The sequence below is a fragment of the Falco biarmicus genome, chromosome 9 (assembly GCF_023638135.1).
Source record: "Falco biarmicus isolate bFalBia1 chromosome 9, bFalBia1.pri, whole genome shotgun sequence".
Classification (NCBI taxonomy): domain Eukaryota; kingdom Metazoa; phylum Chordata; class Aves; order Falconiformes; family Falconidae; genus Falco; species Falco biarmicus.
This window is the reverse complement of record NC_079296.1, coordinates 24,604,297-24,623,277: the sequence shown is the minus strand read 5'-3', so window position 1 is coordinate 24,623,277 and position 18,981 is coordinate 24,604,297. Positions and strand designations below refer to the sequence as shown.

Genomic DNA, 18,981 nt, shown 5'->3' with positions numbered 1-18,981 from the left:
TCTCATACTACTCTAGGATGTATGACTGCATTGTCATTATAACAGGTAATTATAGAAATATACATATATAATACAAATCTGTTCATGGCTGCATGCCAACTTGATAAACAAGTATAAGCAGTGATGTCGTCTCTGAGAAATCTTTGCAAAACCCATGCTAGGGAATACTTTACCTCCATAACTGAAGATTAGGAGTCAAGTGAAGCTTCCAGGCCTTTGGATCCAGCCACAGCTCCACGTTTCAATCTTGCAGTCTTGGAAGTCTCAGGGCCCAAGCTTACACTAGTTCCAAACAGATCCAGTTACAGCTGAGCTAAAAGAGAAATGCCAGTCACTGCTGTCCAGTTCTTGTCCTTAAGCATTCACAATTTAATTTTCATTGGATAATTATATTTCTAGGCCATTTGAAGACTATCTTCCAAATTTGATTGGAAGTTTATGCCCTTTTGGAAAGGGGACTCAAATTCACCCACAACTCCTCTGGTGGCGCCTGGCTGGTGGTGACAAGGTGACTGGCTGAGATTTCAGGGGTCTCTAATGAAACACTGCGCTGCTCTCTTCTACAAGAAGTAGGGTTATCGTCTCTAAAAGTAGACATGGAAAGCACAGGTCTGATCTTTCATCAGCTCAGTGATTTCCTCTCCAAATTTAGATATGGTATTCCAAGGAGTATATGACCTTGATGTTTGAATAAATTCCAGGTACCATAATTTAACTCTCGCCCTGCAGAATCAATTTTTCTTCAACCACCTTTCTGTGCTGTTTTTTGCCTTGGCTGGCAAAGGGCAAAACTTTTGTCAGGACAAAGGGTGGAGAGCAAAAGTAAAGCTGATGAAGCAACCTTCACAGTCCCTGAAAGGCCATGTTATCACTGTGTTGCTCTCTCCTAACAAAAGTCAGCCCAGTCTTATTTCCTTTTTCTGCTGAAAAACAAGACCTAAATTGCAAGTCGTGCTTATAGCATAGAAATCAGATTTGGTATATCTCCACCAACTGAAAACTGACCCCAAACCCCTGCTTTTTGGGCATGGGATTGTGAGAATCTGTGCCAGAGGCTGCTCCTTCTGACCTGCAACTCCAGGGACATCTCTGTAGATGGAAGCTATATGTAGTGCTGAAAAATGAAGGGCTTTACCCTGGTAACCCAGGAAAAACTCCTGATAACAGGAAACACTTTGGAGAGGAACCTAGGGAACCTAGGGCCTGTAAAAGGTTCTGTCTAGGGAAAGGAAGCGAATGGAAAAAGGGAAAAGCAGTCATCCTGTGAATGTCTCCTGAGCTCCTCAAGAGGTGCCTGGCTAGAAAGACAGAAGGATGTGTTAAGATGGACAGAACAGAAGTCGGGTCTCTTGAGGTCTGTGGCTCGCTTTGCTGTAGACTCACAGCATGATATTGGGCAAGTCTGACTGAGAGTTCTTACAGAAAAAAATGATGCCCAGTGGGAAGTGCCCAGGTTATAACCATCTTTCTGTTTGAAAACTGCAGTGGTATGCAGTGCTATATTTTTCTGCACTCTGGGTTAGAGGACAGGCAGGCTTGGTTATGGGGTTGTGGCACTACCTGGGGAGCTACAGCACGTGACCAGCAAAAGAAAGTTCTGGGAATGACAAGGAAGACGCTGGGTGCCTCTGTCCTGGAGAATCTGCAGTGTTTGTACAGGTGTCTGGAAAAATGAAATTGTTTTCTGTAGCTAGAATATCCAGAGAAAGAATGGATAGTACCTATGTTTGGTGCAATATACAAACAAACTTTCCAGTTAGTCACACAAAGTGTTAGAAATCCACTTTCTAACAGATTAGAAGTTTTATATTAAGGAGTCTGTCATTATAATGTTTCTGAGAAGATTCCTGAAAGGTTTCAAAAGCCAAACAAGAGCTGATTAGCTTCAATATCAAAGCAGAGGGGCTCATTTAGTCCAATGCTATTGATCTTAAATACAATCTCTGCTTAGACAGACAGCAACTTCAAAAAGAAAAATAACAATAAAAAAAATCACACTCAAAAGCAAATCACAACATGACAATTGTAAAGAAAATGGAAACATCTTATTTCAGTTCCTCCAAGAGACACAAGAGAAACGCTGCCCATGATTTTGCATCTAAATACATTTTGAATCTAAGTTTTTCATTAGCCAGCTAAACAGTATCTTTTAAAAAGTCCAAATAGAAATGCTTCCAATCTGGTCAGCTGTAGTAATACACAGTGGTGCACATAATAAGGTATTTATTAGACAGTGTATTTTAAAATTGCATCTGCCTTCACTCTACAGCTCCAGAAAATTCTCAATAAGATGAATTTTACTCTCCTACTGAGATCAGGTAAAGATGAAACTGAGTCTTTGAAGTCAGAGGCTTACTACCCACATACTCACTGAAATTCCAAGGCTATAAGAAATTCTTCTTTACAAGTTCATCCTCCATAGAGAAGTCTTTTAAACACTAGGCCTGTGTAACTTCGAACTCACATACTTTTTGAATGTGAGTTCAAATTATTTTAGGCAAATTAATTATAGGCAATGCCTTGGCCATGCTTTCATGATCAGAGATAGCAGTATTTTTCCTTATGGAAGAAGGTGGGAAAGATACAAGCAGCTGTTTTAGTAGTCCAGAATAGCATACTTGGTACTGGTAGGTAAAACATTTCTGGTAGAGCTTCAACATTATATATTGACTAGGCGGTTTCCGTTGTCACTGCTTTATTTATTTTTTCATTAAAAGTGACTGTATGGCTATAGCACACATGAATATGGAGAAATTTGTGCATCAGGATGAGAAAATGGTACTTGTGTTTAGGCCACCTGAAAGCGCTATGTTTACAACAGTGAAGGGACCCTTCCAAAGAGACCTGCTAGAAGTAGGAGAAGATATCAAGAAAGACAGTGGAGACCAAGGAGTCATCCAGGAATAGGCCCACTAAGAGACATTTGCTTCTGTGCTTAACAAAGGAGTGCAGATGGGGAAATCGAAATAATTATTCAAAAATAATTCACAGTGAAACAATAGCACTGCTTATCTATCTCTGCCCATTGATCACGATGACAGGATCATCTGCTTGTTGTCATTTTGGGGGGACAGTGTAATCTAGAAGACAATACACTAGGTGAGCATTTTGGAAATCTCCCTGCTCTTCCCATCTCAGCATCCCTCTTTTTGTTGCAATGTCTTAATTTCCCTCCAGGGTACTGCCCGTTTTTGACAAACAGTTTTCAGATCTGCTAGTTAGACACCCTTCTTCATAGCCAGGCCTGAGCCACTTTCAGATCAACACAATCAAGACATAAATGGTGCTTTCCCCATGCTTGTTCAATGACCTATCTTTTCCTGTCTTCTGAAGGAGGAGCTACTATAGAGCAAAGATCAGTTTGATTCAATCCTTGCTTGCTCTGGCCATTCTGACAAAACAGGTTACTACCTGGAGTGAATTATCTGGATATCTGGAAAGGAAATATATGCAAAAAGATGTATCTGTGGAGGAAAGGATGACATTGTGACCCAGGCAATTGCTGGCTAGAAAACAGCAACTCATTTTGTATATAGCAAAGCCTTGAAGAAGTATTAGGTTGTGTGCTCTGAGTCAAGAAAATACTGGAGTACAGGACTGAATGCTCTATTGAATTGAAAATATGTATTTATTTGTCTCAATATCAGCTGGTCTGGTGGTTTGACCCTGGCTGGATGCCAGGTGCCCACCAAAGCTGCTTTATCATTTTCCTCCTCAACCAGACAGGAGAGAGGAAACGTAAGGAAAGGCTCGTGGGTGGAGATAAGGACAGGGAGATCTCAGCTCTTACTGTCTGGGCAAAACAGAGTCAACATGGGGAAATTAGTTGAATTTATTACCATTCAAATCAAAGCAGGATAATGAGAAATAAAAATCAAAACTCCAAACCACCTTCCCCCACCCTTCTCTTCTTCCTGGGCTCTCCTTCACTCCCATTTTCTCTACCTCCTTCCCCCACCAGTGGTGCAGGGGGATGGGGAATGGGGCTGCGGTCAGTCCATCACACACTGTCTCTGCTGCTCGTTCCTCCTCTATAGGGGAGAAGATGGGAAAAGTGTCTAACTGCCTTTGTATGGTGTGTGCATACAACTATGTTTAAAGCTGCATGCTGTTGCTGTGCTGTTGATGGAACATGGCTTTTTTTACAGTGGGGAATTAAAGACAAGCAAATGCAATGTTTGCTGCTTTGGCTACATAATCTGCTAGCTAGCTGTTAGCCCAAAATGCCCACTTGGCTGGGCAGATGTCTTTGACCCATGTGAAATCAGTAGACAAATAGTAATTCTAACAACTTTTTCTAGGATCTTTCCAAAACTCTTTCTTCCCTAACACTGTTTTTCTTCTCTTCCTTTCTCTCACTGGTATTATGAGCATTTTGAGTTCTTAAATTAGTAAAGAAAACACCTTTAGGAATTACATGTTTGCTGGATTAATCAGGAATGTACATAAGAGTCTTGCAGCTGATTGTACAGGTTATCACTATATTTTTGAAATGCATAATGCATAATTTTACTGTCTCATCCTTCTCCAGAAGCTCCCAGTGTTTATACCTGTTCTTTCCTGGGGGGGGGGGGGGGGGGGGCGCAGAAATTAATTACGGACTTAGGCTCAAAGGGCAATTCATATTCAGGCTTAAAATTATTAGGCATTTCTATACTGTTATCCATCCCCATGAAAGTCAGTGCAACCTCACATAAATTAAAACCATGAATATTTTACAAAAATCAATCAAGCTTTCTTAAGATGTTAGTAAACCAAGGTACTATTTCAAGGTGGATCCAAAAATATTGTTGGGGTTTTTTTCCAGCACAGGATTCAAATATGGAAGGAATAGTTTTGAGCAGCTGGAGACAAAAGGACAATTATTTCTTCTCTGTCTATTTTAGCAAGGCTGCCATGTCCAGTACAAAAATGCACACAGACATACTAATGTACTTACAAGTGAATGTTTTATTAAATTATTTGTCTGGGACCTGTCTTTAACTCACAGTGTTCACACACTTGCACCACTTGCTTGGCCTGAATATAGTGTCCTTAAATATTGTTTTTCTACTCTCCTTAAACTTTCCAACAATCCTGCCCATAATATTGGTGCATTGCGAAAATTTAAAATGAAAATTTGTGGGTATCTGTCATCCCAAGGATCTTGCTAAATAAGGAGTTAGATTTTAATTAAAGACTTTAAATAGATCTCTGAAATACTCAAGCTGTTCTGTCATCCTTTTTTTTCTTTTTCTTTTTCCTTTTCTCTTTCTTTTTTTGTTTTAATTTTCAATAAAGAAATATTATCTTTCAATAAAACCTGCTTCGCTCTGGGGCTTATACTACTCTGTCAGTTATTCTCCAGAGGCAAAGTAAAACATTGAGCTTTTTACATGGTATTTGGAAATGGAAAATAGACATCTTTCAACTCAAATTGAGCCAAAAATATGTTACTATAATGTGTTTCCATGCAGTTCCAGTGTGAAAGAATACCCCATGAATAGAAGCACAATGAAGAGAGCTGCATGTGAAAAGCCCTTTGTTCTGAGGTGTTGATTAAAGGTAAAGAGAAAAAGAATATAGAAATACTACTATTACTACTGCTGCTACTAATGAAGACACCTTGCTCAAATGGAAACTGCTGTTTATTTCTCAGTTGCCACAGACTAGACCAATATTATTACCTAAAACAGTGGAGAATCCACATTCTTATCTAGGCAGGCAACTGGAATTTGACTATTTCAACTTGCAGCTAAACATAAAAAGTGCTTCTGGCAAAAAAAACATTAAGACATGTTAGCTCTGACAGTTGTACAGATGCCTGCAGGCACTTCTGCATAACCAAGCTTTAATGGAGATGTTCATGGTATTTGCTCAGTATTTGCTGTGTAAGTTACATGCTGAGTCAGGAGAGGGATGAGAGGGGTTTCTATAACCCTAAGGTTATATGTTGATGATCTTGCAGCTATAGACTGAAAAAACGAGTACAACTCAATTTAATGACCCTCTTGGTTTAATAATGTAGCATATCATCATTTGTAGACATGAAACATCTGTTACAATCACATATCATAGCTTTTGTAGTGGTAAAGAAATAAAGAAACAGATGGGTTTCCTAATGCCAATGGTGTTAGTGTTTATTTAGAAACCACATATTGAATCAGAGGCAATCTTTTCCTTTTGTTCCCCCACTCCAACAGCAGGGATAGCACTGCTAATTTCATCAACAGCATGAAGCCTTTCTTAAAGGGAGGGTGAGTGGATTCTAGACACTCCCCTGGATTTGGATGTCCCCCAAAAAAGCTAATTTCCAAGAAAGAGGGAGGTTTTATTTTGGGGACTTTGCAGACTGTGCCTGTTATGAAAACCTTAATTTTACAGTGGTTCAAACCTTTACATACCCAAGTTAATTGTAATCTCACTACCAAGGTACTAGTAAGCATGACAACATGGGGTGGACCAGACTTCCAACTTCACATCAAGGAGCCCCAAAGCGTTTATACGGTATCTGATGGGGTGCTGGTAGTGTGACTCGGTGTCCATCAACTCCCAAGCTGGATGGTATACAGCAAGGTCAGGTACATGTGTGCGCAAAGCAAAATAATCTCTAAGATTAGGATCACTATTTCAGCTAGCTGTTATCACTTATCTTTATGATGCTTGCCAGAAATAATTATTTAAAATTTATTTATGAAGTTTACTTTTCCTGGAAAAGTTAGTTCTTCATCAAGTTTTGACAGTCTCACTTTCCCATACGATCATCTTCTACTCTGCCAGCCTCTACCTAAATTTAAGAGCTGGTAAACAGCTAAAATCTTCCTTTTGCATGTTTCCGTAGCATGTTGGAAATTTAAGATTTGAATGCCATGATCAAGGAGTCACCATATCAAGTGAGATCAGATCCTTAATATTTTATTAGCTATCCAAAGCAGCTTCTATCTCGCTTCATGGTTTGAAGAGAAAGTGCCTCAAGATGACTGAAATTTCATTGCCACCATGCAGACTAACATGGGATTTGTATGTGGAGATGGCATTTGCCTTTGCATCTCTCAGCCACAAAAGCAAAAATGCATTTACTACCTCTACTTAAAAACAATCTTATCTCTTGCTGTTCATCCTTTTTGGGTTCTTAGTTCCATCAGAATTGCTGTTAATTATCAAATTCTTGGCTGCATCTCACTCTTCTAATTAAATTTGAGGTTCCTCTTGTCTGGAAACCAGCAGAGAATAGTTAAATGGGGCTTCTGTAGTGACTGATTTGAAACAGCTGTATTCATGATGAAATACAATTAAAAATTCAATATATCTTATCTGCTCCAGCCAGTGATTCAGTTGGAACAAGTCAGTTGCTGCTGTCAAGTGTGTCCTTGTAAACAGGTATTCAGAAGAGTAACTCTGCCTGTGCTGAATTGTGTTGCTTTTCTTCAGAAAGACCAAAAAAAGAGAAAGACTCAAGGTCCAAAATGTATAACTTCATATATTTTAATTCTATATACCAGAACTGTTTGGGGTTTTTTTGCAGTCTGTGAAACTAAACTGATTTATGCCACTTGAATTTCTGTCCCACAAACGGCTGGAGCAGCAATCAAACATTTGTTTCCAAGTCAGACAAAGGCTGTCGAGTTATGCATACTCATATACAATATATATGCCAGGCTTAGAGAAGAGAAATCAACACAAATCAAAGCAGAAACTACAAAAAAATTACAATGTGCCTTTTCAGTCAACATACGATAGTCCATTCCTCTCCGCCAACAAGGGAAGATGGTTGATTATATGGGAGGAATTAATCATAACCACAAGTATGTATCTTTTTTAGTCCATGGTATCTGACAGTGGCTAAATAGATTTCTAAGCCTTCACCAAAGAAATTATGAACAGAAAATCCTATAGGGAGCTTGGAAACACTAGATGAAATATGTTTCTATTTTCCACTGAATCAGTCCACACACTTTCTCTTTACTTTATCTGCAGTTTTTTATTGGCTACCTTAAGGTGACCTTTTGCCATTCTTGGGAAATGAGGAAGGAATTCTCTTGAAAATGCAAGACTGCCCTTTTCTATAAATCTGATGAGGTGATAGATTTGTGAAACTGCTTTACAATCTTTATTGGTGCATTTAGAAAAATAACAATGACAGTGAGTTGGAGCTGTCTGCCTAAAAGTTAGACATCAAGGTTAGAGAAGTCTTGTATGTACTGTGATACACAGTAAAGTGACTGGCACCACCAGCAAGAGGTTGATTCTACCCTACAACAGATATTTAAAACGAATGGGAGAGACAGCCTTCTGGAGATGCATGTGTTTTGCCATGGATAACAGAGCAGCTTAAGCATCTAACTTCAGGCTAAGTGAAATGAAACACACCTATACTGTGTAGAAACAAGTATAAAAAAATTCCCTGTGCATACCTACAATCCACAGTTTCATTATTCATTGCAGCCAAGGGATAGCTATCAAAAATCCGTGGGAAATAAGAGCCTCTAAGGTGAGGGAGCTGCAGAACTTGGCCCCAAAATGGGAGGGACAAAAGATAGGCACTAGCAGTTGGTTGACCTCTTGTCCTTTCTCATACTAGGTACTGGGGCAGGCAGTGGTCCTCCAGTGGAAAATCCTTTGCAGTCCACCCTACCATCCCTACTCTCCTTACACATGTTTCCAGTATATGGCCAGTGAAAGCAACTTGGGACTTGGATATATGTTCTCAACTTGAGACTAATGTTTGGTGCCTCAGCAGTCAGGCAAGCAAGGAAAAACATCCCCCGGCAGTCAGGCAAGCAAGGAAAAACATCCCCCGGCAGTCCTTCTGCTACAGGCTGATTTTAGTGAGAAATAGGCAGCTTTGATTTCAAGTGTCTGGGGTGAGAATAGGAATCCTCAGCTCGGCTTTTGTAATCCATAACAGAGGCAACGAAATATTATCTGCTTTAGTACTAAGGATGGGTCCAGCCTATAAAGTGCCAGTATTTTTTAGCTATTATCACATCCTTCTGGATTGTGAGTTACGGACTTGAATAAAAGTCAGAGCCTATTTGATTGCTGTGGCTCCTTCCACATCCATCTCCCTAGCTTTCTGTGCTGAAGAAGTGTTGCCCTCACTGTGCATTTACAAAAAAGAACACTCCTTTTCACAGACCTTCGCCATTAAATCCGTGCAGATGTATTAGCTGATGTTCCAAAGGAATGGTTTCATTAGGTTCACAATTGTGCCTCTAATAAGACGAGTGCTTATAAATACCTCTTAAAAGCTTTCATGAGATGTCTACATGGGGAAGGGGGAGAAAAAAGGGGAAAAAGACGCTGGGACATCTGGGAGGGCACTGGAATATGAGTTGGTGATGAAACCCACTCTTTACATTCCCTGATCTTCTGTCTGGGGTAACACCTTAGGTATCACGATAGGTCCTGCTGTCCCACATCACTAGAACTAGACTCAGTGTGCATCTTCCTTAATATTTTATCTAGACTGAATCTGAAGATGAATTCTATGTAGCTGATTGTAGTTGCTGTTAAATCTCTTCACTTTGAACATGAATAAGGCCAGCCATTGAAGTTATCAGAAGCTGGGCTTGCAGCCGGCAACATCCTCCCTGTTCTGTTTTTCTATTACTAAAACCCATCAACCAGGATTTATATTACAGTCGTAACATTTGTTTCAGTATACTTACACTTGTTACAGTAGGTTTCAGGTAGACAGCACATCAATTAGCATTTTCGAGTGACACCTACAGATGTACAAAATACAGTTACCACACAAGAAGAAGCACATACAAATCTGAACTTGATTTTTTTTCCATTAAAATTATTCATAGGAGAGGAAGATGGGTACCACTTTCATTCAGTTTTGTTTAAGCCCTACTGACAGCAGTAGTATCACTTCTTATAAACACTCCTTCTTGTTACTTTGATGAATTTAAACCAAGATTTTGGTTTTTATGTTTGAATGCTGATTCAGAAAGGAAAGTTTCCAGAAACAGTCTGACTTCAGAAACTGTCCCATTAAAAAAAAAACAACAACCAACTAAACAAACAAAAATAAACCAACCCCCACCCCCAAAACGACAACAACAACAACAACAACAAAACACCAAAGTCATGGCTGGTCAAGTTTTAGATTTAGTTATCACCAGTACCCCGTAATAATTTTGCAAGTTTCTTTAGATTTTTCCATCATGTTTAATTATATTCTGAAGAACAGGGGTAGAAGAGAGAAAAAGCTTTCTAATTTGTGTGAGCCAGGTGACAATTTTTTTTACTCAAAACCATGTTTATATCCTGACCTGGTACTGGACTGGACCACAAAAGTGGCATCTTCTTTTTTTTCTTAATACATCAATTTAAAAAAAAACCCACAACTGTTCATAAAAATCTTTGTTCTAATTATTTCAGTGTCTGAAAATATTTTCAAAACTTATTGCACTGCAAAAATGCAAGTAATTATCAAAATAAAAATAGCTTTGAACAGAAGAATATCTAGAAATTCTCATTTCTGAAACATAAAAATAGCAAGATCTAACTTCATAACATTCCTTGAATGACTGTTCAAATGGCTTTTCACTTTGAAAAATTCAATTGTCACTTAATTGAGATTTTTCAAGAAAAGAAAATATTGACTATATTATTCTTTCCTAGCTCTCAAAGGAGATGGAAACATATATTAAGCCTTAGCTAAATGTCCATGACTCCTTTCCCAGTAAAGCCACAGAACTCATATTTCAAAGTAAGGGATGTGAGGGTCTCCTTGTATTCTGCTCTGGCTGTTTATAGTATACATAAGGCAGAAAGCATCACTTCTTGTTTTCTTTTATGTCTGTGAACAATTACATGTACGGACTACGTAATTTATTTTATGCAAAACAATCTGCATGAGACAGAGAGGAAACAGCATTCTGCCATCTCCCATCTGATAATGCACAATGACTTACATATACCAAGGGAATAAAGGCAAACTTTAGAGATAACACAGGAGAATCACCCAGTGGTTCTTCGTGTGCTCCAGAGACAGTTCAGCAATACTCAAAATGCATTTCCCAGGGACCAAAGCAATGCCAAAATATAAATATGGTTATCTCACCAAATAATATTGAGCATGAATGTTCATGAGCCCAGTGGTCTTCTCTTAACTACATGTGTAGAAATAAATAAAAAAACCCAAATTCCATTGTGAATACATTCTCAAATTGTACTTGTGTTAATAAAAATGAATACTAGCTGAGTGGCTTTTCTGATTGGAAACTGTTTTATCTTTAAAAATATCTAATTGATTTTGTCATCTTAAGTGGCATCAGATTCCTTGGCCTGGACAACAAAATCCAGCTCTTAATGACCTCCTAAGCAAGAACTGAGCTCCAAATTTCTTCATATTGTGTCTAGCACAGCAGTGTGCTCTGAGCACTGTAACCTGTTTTGCAGTTACTGGCAGAAGTGCCTCTTCTGGTTTCCACATGTGGGACCATATCCTCCCCATGGGTATATCATGTCCAAGCTGGTAAGGATGAGGATCCATGATTTCTACAACTGATCTCATTAACATCTATAAAGTGTGGATAGCTAATCTCTTCAGTGTTGCTTTTTGGTCTTTAAAATATGGTTTAAGTAAACTTATACCAATTCTTGTTTAGGTGAAAATCGAAAAGGCAAAGAGGACTATCAAAAGGGAAACAAAAGTGCACATGGCTGAATTATCTTACTCCACTTTCAGGTTTCTTGAATAAAGGAATATTACCTAGTTTCATTCTGGATGTCAGCAGACATGTTTAATTAAAACTTTTACTGATAGATGAAAAAAACCCATCCTTTCCAATCCAGGAAAAAAAAAAAGAGAAAAAAAAAAAAAGAAAAAAAAAAAAAGTAGAGGTTCATTTGTAAAGTCAGGGAAGCCAGAAGAAAGTAAGGTGCAGAATCAGAAAGGGAGATCCCCACCTGATCTTTTAGTTCCATTTCCTAATGTGGGATGCTGCTGTCTTTTATTAGTGCTTAATTCATCTGTTGGTAAAAAATCGTTCTTTATATTTCAGGTAAGGGAAATATAATAAGTTTAATCTATTCAGACTTCAGAAGTGTGTTTGATATGGTGCAGCATGGGAATATGGTAGTTACATTGCAGAAAATCATTATTAGTAAAATAACTGCAAGGCAAGTCATGATTACAGGAGAGATTACAACAGCATGTGCTAAAATGAGAAATATTTAGCTGAAGGGAAATTATTTGTGGAATTCCCTAGAACAGGCATCAGGGTGATACTTCTTCAGAAATTTAACATAAAAAGACTGTGCTAATGAAATTTGATATGACACAGGGTTAGAGGTACCAAATAAAATTAAAGAAAATCTGAATATTACATAGTATGAATTAGATGACATTAAGGTCTAGATTAATTGAAATCAGGTAAGTAAAGTTCAAGGACATATTCCCAGAAACTATAGTCAGTGTTCATTATAGAATATAAATTATATTATTCTTGAATCCTCATTAGGAAATTACAGAGGAAAAGTAATATTTAGGTAAATGAGTCAACAACAGGATGACCAAGAGCCACTGGGGTGATGTGACCAAGAAAAAGGCAAGTATTAGATTGAATAGGTAAAGTGAGATACCTCCAGAAGAAACACAGGGAAGCATTTAATGTCTCTGGAAAAGACATTAGAAAAACTACACAGAGTTATGTCAGCTGGATCCCAAAAACCTCATTCACACTGGACTACAGATACAGAAGGGAGGTGGGAATGAGCAGAGGTACGCAGAAGCAGTTGTAAGAGAGCAGGTTATAAAGACAGCAGAGAAAATATGTTCATTTTGCTTCATCTGGTGGAACAAAGTTCAAGAAGAGGTAGAATGATTCCTCTGAGATAAACATCTTGGAACAGTCACAGACTCATTTGTTGGAAGGCATCGCTGGGGATCCTGTTGTCCAGCTCCAGCTTAAGTCAGTACTGTCACCAGCAGCAGCTCAGGTCAACTACGGCTTTGGACAAACAAGTCTTAAAAAAACTTTTAGGACGGAGATGCCACACCTTATCTGGTGGTTACTGCCAATACACTCAGGAAAATACTTTCCTAATGTCCAGCCTGAAGCCCTCCAGCTGCAGTTTGTGACCATTTCCCTTTGTTATGTTCTCCCGCAGCACCAAGAGCATTTATGGATCACCTCTGTCTCAGAAAAAGAAGAAATATTTCTCCCAAGGAAGATGTGGTCCTAAACAGATGGATATAGATCTTTCTTGAAAAAATTGTCCTCAAAATTAAAGAAACTTTTTCTGTGTTACTAGAGTGGGGTTCTGGAGCAGATTTTGGTCAGGGAGACTGGAGATCAGAGGAAGGTAAGACATTCAGTCAAATTTAAGGCAAAGTTTTAATAAATTCCTGAGTGGGAATCAATTACCTCTTGGTTAAGATGCAGAAGAGCCTTGGATTTTGTGATGTCTGTCCAGCTCTCTGTTCTGCTGTCACAAGTTTCCCCTCTTATTTTCCCTATCTAATAGAGCAAGGACTTTGTAAATGTTTGCACTTTGCCCATTAGGTGCAACAGGAAATGGTTATATTGCCAGTTATTATCAGTAATTTTAACACAGTCCAAATACTGTTTCTCAGAAACCCCTGCAGCCAAATACTGTTTGTTAGAAGTCCCAGCAACCAACTAAACCATGGGTCTGCCAGGGTTACACTGGACTATAAAGGTAAATCAGTATCCAGAGGGCTGGAGGGGATCACTGTTACTCAGAGTAGTAAGTCCCCTGGAATTCCTCACAAACCCTTTGAGGAGATAAACACTTACTGTGACAATAGATTGTTTTGCAAGGATACTTTCTACAAAGCAGAGAAGTCTTTTAATATCAGTCATAAAATGCACACAGAATTCCTTTTACAGACAAGGATATGATTGTTTCTAGGAATGATTATTTTTCATGGGTGACCTTGTACAGTATTATTCAAGACAAGTTTTTTTGGCACTGAAATAGAGTTATAAACATGTCTGAGTTTTATATATATGTAGGTATTACAAAAATAATAATTCTGATGATAGCTTTGAATGGAAAGAAAATTAACATTGATTACTTGACAAATGCTACTGGAGTATTACAAGACATGGAAGTTATTTCTTTGTAGCAAATTTCCTCATTTTATTGGCTTTCAGAAAAGAAATTCATGTTTTTAGGAACTCTCCTTTTCCTGCTTCTCTTTCTTTTCAGTCTCGTCTTTATCTCTGGTGCTTGCTTTTTAGAGCTATTATTTTATTAATGCATGATTATGCATTTGCAACACTACTTTCTTCAGCTTCTGACTGAATATCTTTATTCAAGTCTCTGCACATTTTGAAATTACAATATAGAACTGAAAAAGAACAGGTTTTGTATTTTTCCCCTTCAAGAAATAAAATAAATAAATAAAGAGGTCAGACAACACTGTGTGCAGGTGTTGCTGTATGAAACAATTGGTATTATTATACAAAAGGAAATGGAATGAGATGAGTTTTACCGAATCCCTTAGGGAAATCATTCAATATGCACTCTTATCAAAGTCTAATAATGGCCCGGCTGCTGCTTGTTTGCTTTGATGAAGCTGATAATAACAGAAATCTACATTTATTTGCATTTTTTCTGCTAGAATGCACTGAGGCATCTCCAAATGTAATTTGAAAGTATTAATCTAACACATGTAGATTTTTGAGTTGCATTAATTAGAAAGAGATCAGACACAAACTCATGAGACAATGTTCTTCTGGGGGCTGCGCTTGACCACCACGTCCATTAGCGTACGTTCTTTCTGAGAGTCACCAAACATGAATATTGCATTTACTTTTTAAAGTATCTAGTTAGAGACAGTCAATGCACCAAGGGTGCACCAAGTGTAGGGACAAAGAGTGAAGCTACTGGGAGTGGTGCTTTGTAGCTTTATTGAAGCAAGCTATGAAGATGTAGTAAGAAGGCAGAGACCTGGAAGTTTACGAGGAATCTATCACAGCTCCCTTCTCCAGCATTATGTCCCTGTATAGATATATAGTTCACTAATGCCTAAACCTCTGAACTTTCAGGTATAGCCCCACAACTTCAGTTTCCAAAGGTCTGATGCAGGAGGGAGAAGACTGTGTTAGAACCAAGTTCTGGTTCAAGCCTTGTCATGAAGTAACAACTGATGTGACTACTGCCAAAATCTGAAAGAATCAGAAGAAAACATTTGTGTCCTAATTTACTCTACTTTTCATATCCTGGTTCTCCCTTTGAAAAATAAGACTTTCCAAATAATGAAAGAAGTTGGTTTCATTGTTTGCAATGGATGTGACAAAAAATATGGAAAGTTTCTGGTTTGGAAACCCCTGTTCCCACCAGAATGCCAAGGGGTCTTTTTTCGAAGACAGGGTCTTTGAAACTAGGTCTCACCACTCTGCAGCTGGTACAATCACATCCTTCTTACCAAGAATTCAGCATAATATTTTTGATAATCTGCATCATCAGTTCTTTCTTCTGATACTTTCCTTTATTTACTATACATCTTGTCACACAGTTACTGGCTGCAGCAAGGCAACAGCTACTCATGCTAACTCAGCGTGCTTTATTCTGTTACTCCAGTGAAGAGTCTTTATTGAATCAGTTCTCCTCCTCTCAGGAGCCACAGCCAAACTTAGTGGCTTCCAAAAATTTCCCCAATCAATACCTCCTAAGGTGCCTAAAGAGCTGAATCAAGGTCTGTGAAGCAAAACTGAAAATGAGCTTAGCAGGTTTTAGCTGCAGCCTGTTATCTGTCACAGGAGGGTTTGTTTTTTTCTGTATGTTTGCTTTTTTTGTTGTTGTTGCTTTTTGCTTGTTTGGTTTTTACTAGCTTTCATTTCTCAAAAATTAGATCCTGTTTCTGAATCTGCAAGCTGTAGCTGTGCACCAGGTAGGCGCTACTCAAACTCTGAGCTGAATAATCAAATAGTTCTGATTTCTTCACTTCTCCCAGAAACAAAAGATGCATCTAAGCTGAACGGATGTAATTTTATTTAACTTGCTTCTTATCCTTTGTTGCAATTTGAAATAAATGTTGAAACAGAAACATAGTTGCTGGCAGAGTGATGTAGCTTTCTAAGGCAAAGGTAAATTTTACATTATTTTTCTTGTATCCCTCAAGCAATGTGTTGCGGTCTAACTCCAGCCAACAACTAAATATCAAAGAGCCACTACTCACCCACTCACTCTCCCCACGTCCCCCCCCTCCCCCCCCGGTAGTTTGGTATGAGGAGGAGAACCAGAAAAAGGTAAAACTCGTGGGCTGAAATAAGAACAATTAAATAATTGAAATAAAGTTAAATATAATTAAAACAACAACAACAACAACGATTGTAAAGAAAAGGAGGGAGAAAGAGAGGAAATAAATGCAAGGGGAAAAAAAGAAAATAAACAAGTGATGTTTATTGTGGTGCAATAGCTCACCACCCACTGACCAATGCCCAGACAGTCCTGAGAAGCAATCGTCCACCCCCAGCTAACCCCCCTCCCCAGTTTATACACCAAGCATGACATTCTATGGTATGGAATACCCCTTTGGCCAGTTGGGGTCAGCTGTCCCGGCTCTGCTCCCTCCCAGCTTCTTGTGCACCTGCTCGCTGGCAGACCACGGGAAACTGAAAAGTCCTTGACTTAGGGTAAGCCCTACTTAGCAACAACTAAAACGTCAGTGTGTTATCAACATTATTCTCATACTAATCCAAAACACAGCGCTGTACCAGCTGCTAAGAAGAAAGTTAATGCTATATCAGCCAAAATCAGGACACAATGATTCATTCTTTTTAAGACCTGATCAAGAAGCTTCCCTATAGCATTATATTATATGCATCCAATCCACCTGCCACAGCTGAGATATGCTGGGTCCCTAGCTATTGCTTTATGTCATTGCTCTTCTGTCCTGTGTTATGTCTGCCAAAACTGTATGCATGCATTGGATAGTCCGGGACATCCCAAATGGCTCTACATGCATTCATTCAGAACACTAAATTGAACCATTACTCTCCCTGCACATGCCTTTTACAGTGCAGGTTTTGGGAGCACATGGTGTTTGTTTTACTGAGTGTTCAATGATGTTGACAGAATGACCGTTCCTCTTAGGAAAGAGCTGGAATTCAGCTGAGGATAAAGAACTTTATCCTGCATATCTAGAGGTGAGCGGATGTCTGATCTGCCAGAATAATCAATAAAGAACTTGTCATGGAGGTGGAAGAGCTGTTCTTTCTGCTTACCAGCCACGGTCTGCTTTAAGGAGACCTGAGTCTCCACTGACTGCAGTAGCTATTTAGACACCCAGCCCCAGTGTGGCCACCCAGTTGTAGATATCTCTACTTAAATGCTTTGATCTGGAGTTGATTCTTAAATCTTAAATGTGTGTTGCCTGCAACCAAAGTGCTGGATGGATTGAATAACCTGGATATTTCCAGCCATTCCTGTGCATCTATTCATTCACCAGTAGAGTATTCGAACAGTTCAGTGCTTCCCTCCAGCCTGGTTTTAAGTGACTTGTTTGATGAGGTGTCTAACTTGTGAGATGTGAGAGCATCCTCTAATGAATCTCGGTTAGACCCATGCTCATAATACATAACTCACATTCTTTCTTTGATCAGCATCAGTCCATTAAACCCATCTCTCAGAGATCCCTATGCTTAGGTTTATGACTATTGGGAAATGATTAGAATGTGATTATAAGCAAATAGACATGCCTGCTCCTTTGGGCAACAATACCGATACCATGACTATTTTCTGGTCCTACACATATTGCTTGTCAAAGTGAGTGATCCAGCAAGAATTTATAGGAAAGGAAATTAACTACAGTGTTGTGTTGTACTGCAGATTCATTCATTTGTGATGCTTTCACTGATCGCCTGTATAGCTCAGCTGCAGCTGTCTAAATGAGACCTTTTAGTGATGTAGTATTCTTAAAGTCGTTTGGTTCATTCTTCATGATGTGCTTTTTTAAATTGTTATAGTAGATTAACTAACTAATGGTGGCTAGGAAGGAACAGTCATCCCAGGCAGGTTATTTCAGAGGCTGAGTTTTTGCTTCTGCTATTGCAAGCATCTGGTTCTGTTCATGGTTGGTGGGAAAGGACTGGGCCATTGGGCAGATCCAGATTAGGAATGCCAGTGTGATGATGTTTTTGTGTTTACAAGACACTGTAATGACCTCTGAAAATGTGAGAGCTCTGTGTTATATAATGGCATGAAAACATCCCACAGCCCTTAGAATCCATGGCCTGGGGACTTCTGAATCAGAGCTGTCCTGGAAAATAGTCAATAACTTCTGAAATTGATAAGGAGGTTTGATAGGTGATAATGTAAATAGCTTCAGTGCATTAGAAATTATTACCAAAAAGTGTTTTTGAAGGATTTAAAGTTTAAGAGAATAACATGTTTGTTTCCTGGGGATATTTTGGGGTATTTTTACATCTCCTTCCCCTTCATTTCCCTGCCTTCCATCTGCCAAGTAAAGGGAATTGCAGAAACAAAAGGAGAAATTTAGGGTATTACTAACATTTAGGCATATAAAGAATACCTCAACTTCAGAAAGTTAACTTTTTTCTCAATAAACCAGAACAGAATTTACAGAGAAAGGGGAAAAAAAACCCAAACCATACAAAATTAAACTAAGCCAAACCCAAAACCTTTTAATGAGAAGTTTCAGTTTCTGTTTAAAATATCAGCTAACGGTGGGGACAGTGTCACCATTAAAAGAGGATAAAGACTAAATTAAGCATCTATATGCAGTATAAACAGTATGGGAGCATGTAAGAAGCATTATAGTTAAAGCTGGTTGCATAATGATTTCCACTGGCATGTAATTTAGGTCTAATTTCCCATGGAATGATAATTTTTAGTCCTTTAAATCTAGGGATAAGTGGTGAAACTCTCAAGGATTAGATGAAGGCATTCATGAAACACAGATCTCCTTATAAAGTCTTTCACAAAGTACTTTTTACCCTCCTTTTAGACAGCGAAGAATACTTTCTCATCTGAGAAGGTGAAGGTTTTTGA

At 38.6% G+C, this 18,981-nt stretch overlaps 1 long non-coding RNA gene across 1 annotated transcript; it reads right to left on the bottom strand.

Moving 5' to 3' along the window:
- Nucleotides 1-203: 203 nt before the first annotated feature.
- On the bottom strand, nucleotides 204-16,690 carry LOC130154694 (uncharacterized). Its single transcript, XR_008823823.1, has 3 exons — nucleotides 16,500-16,690; nucleotides 9,651-9,707; nucleotides 204-313 (listed from the first exon to the last, which is right to left on the bottom strand). It is a non-coding gene; the product is annotated as an uncharacterized LOC130154694 (long non-coding RNA).
- Nucleotides 16,691-18,981: the final 2,291 nt, after the last annotated feature.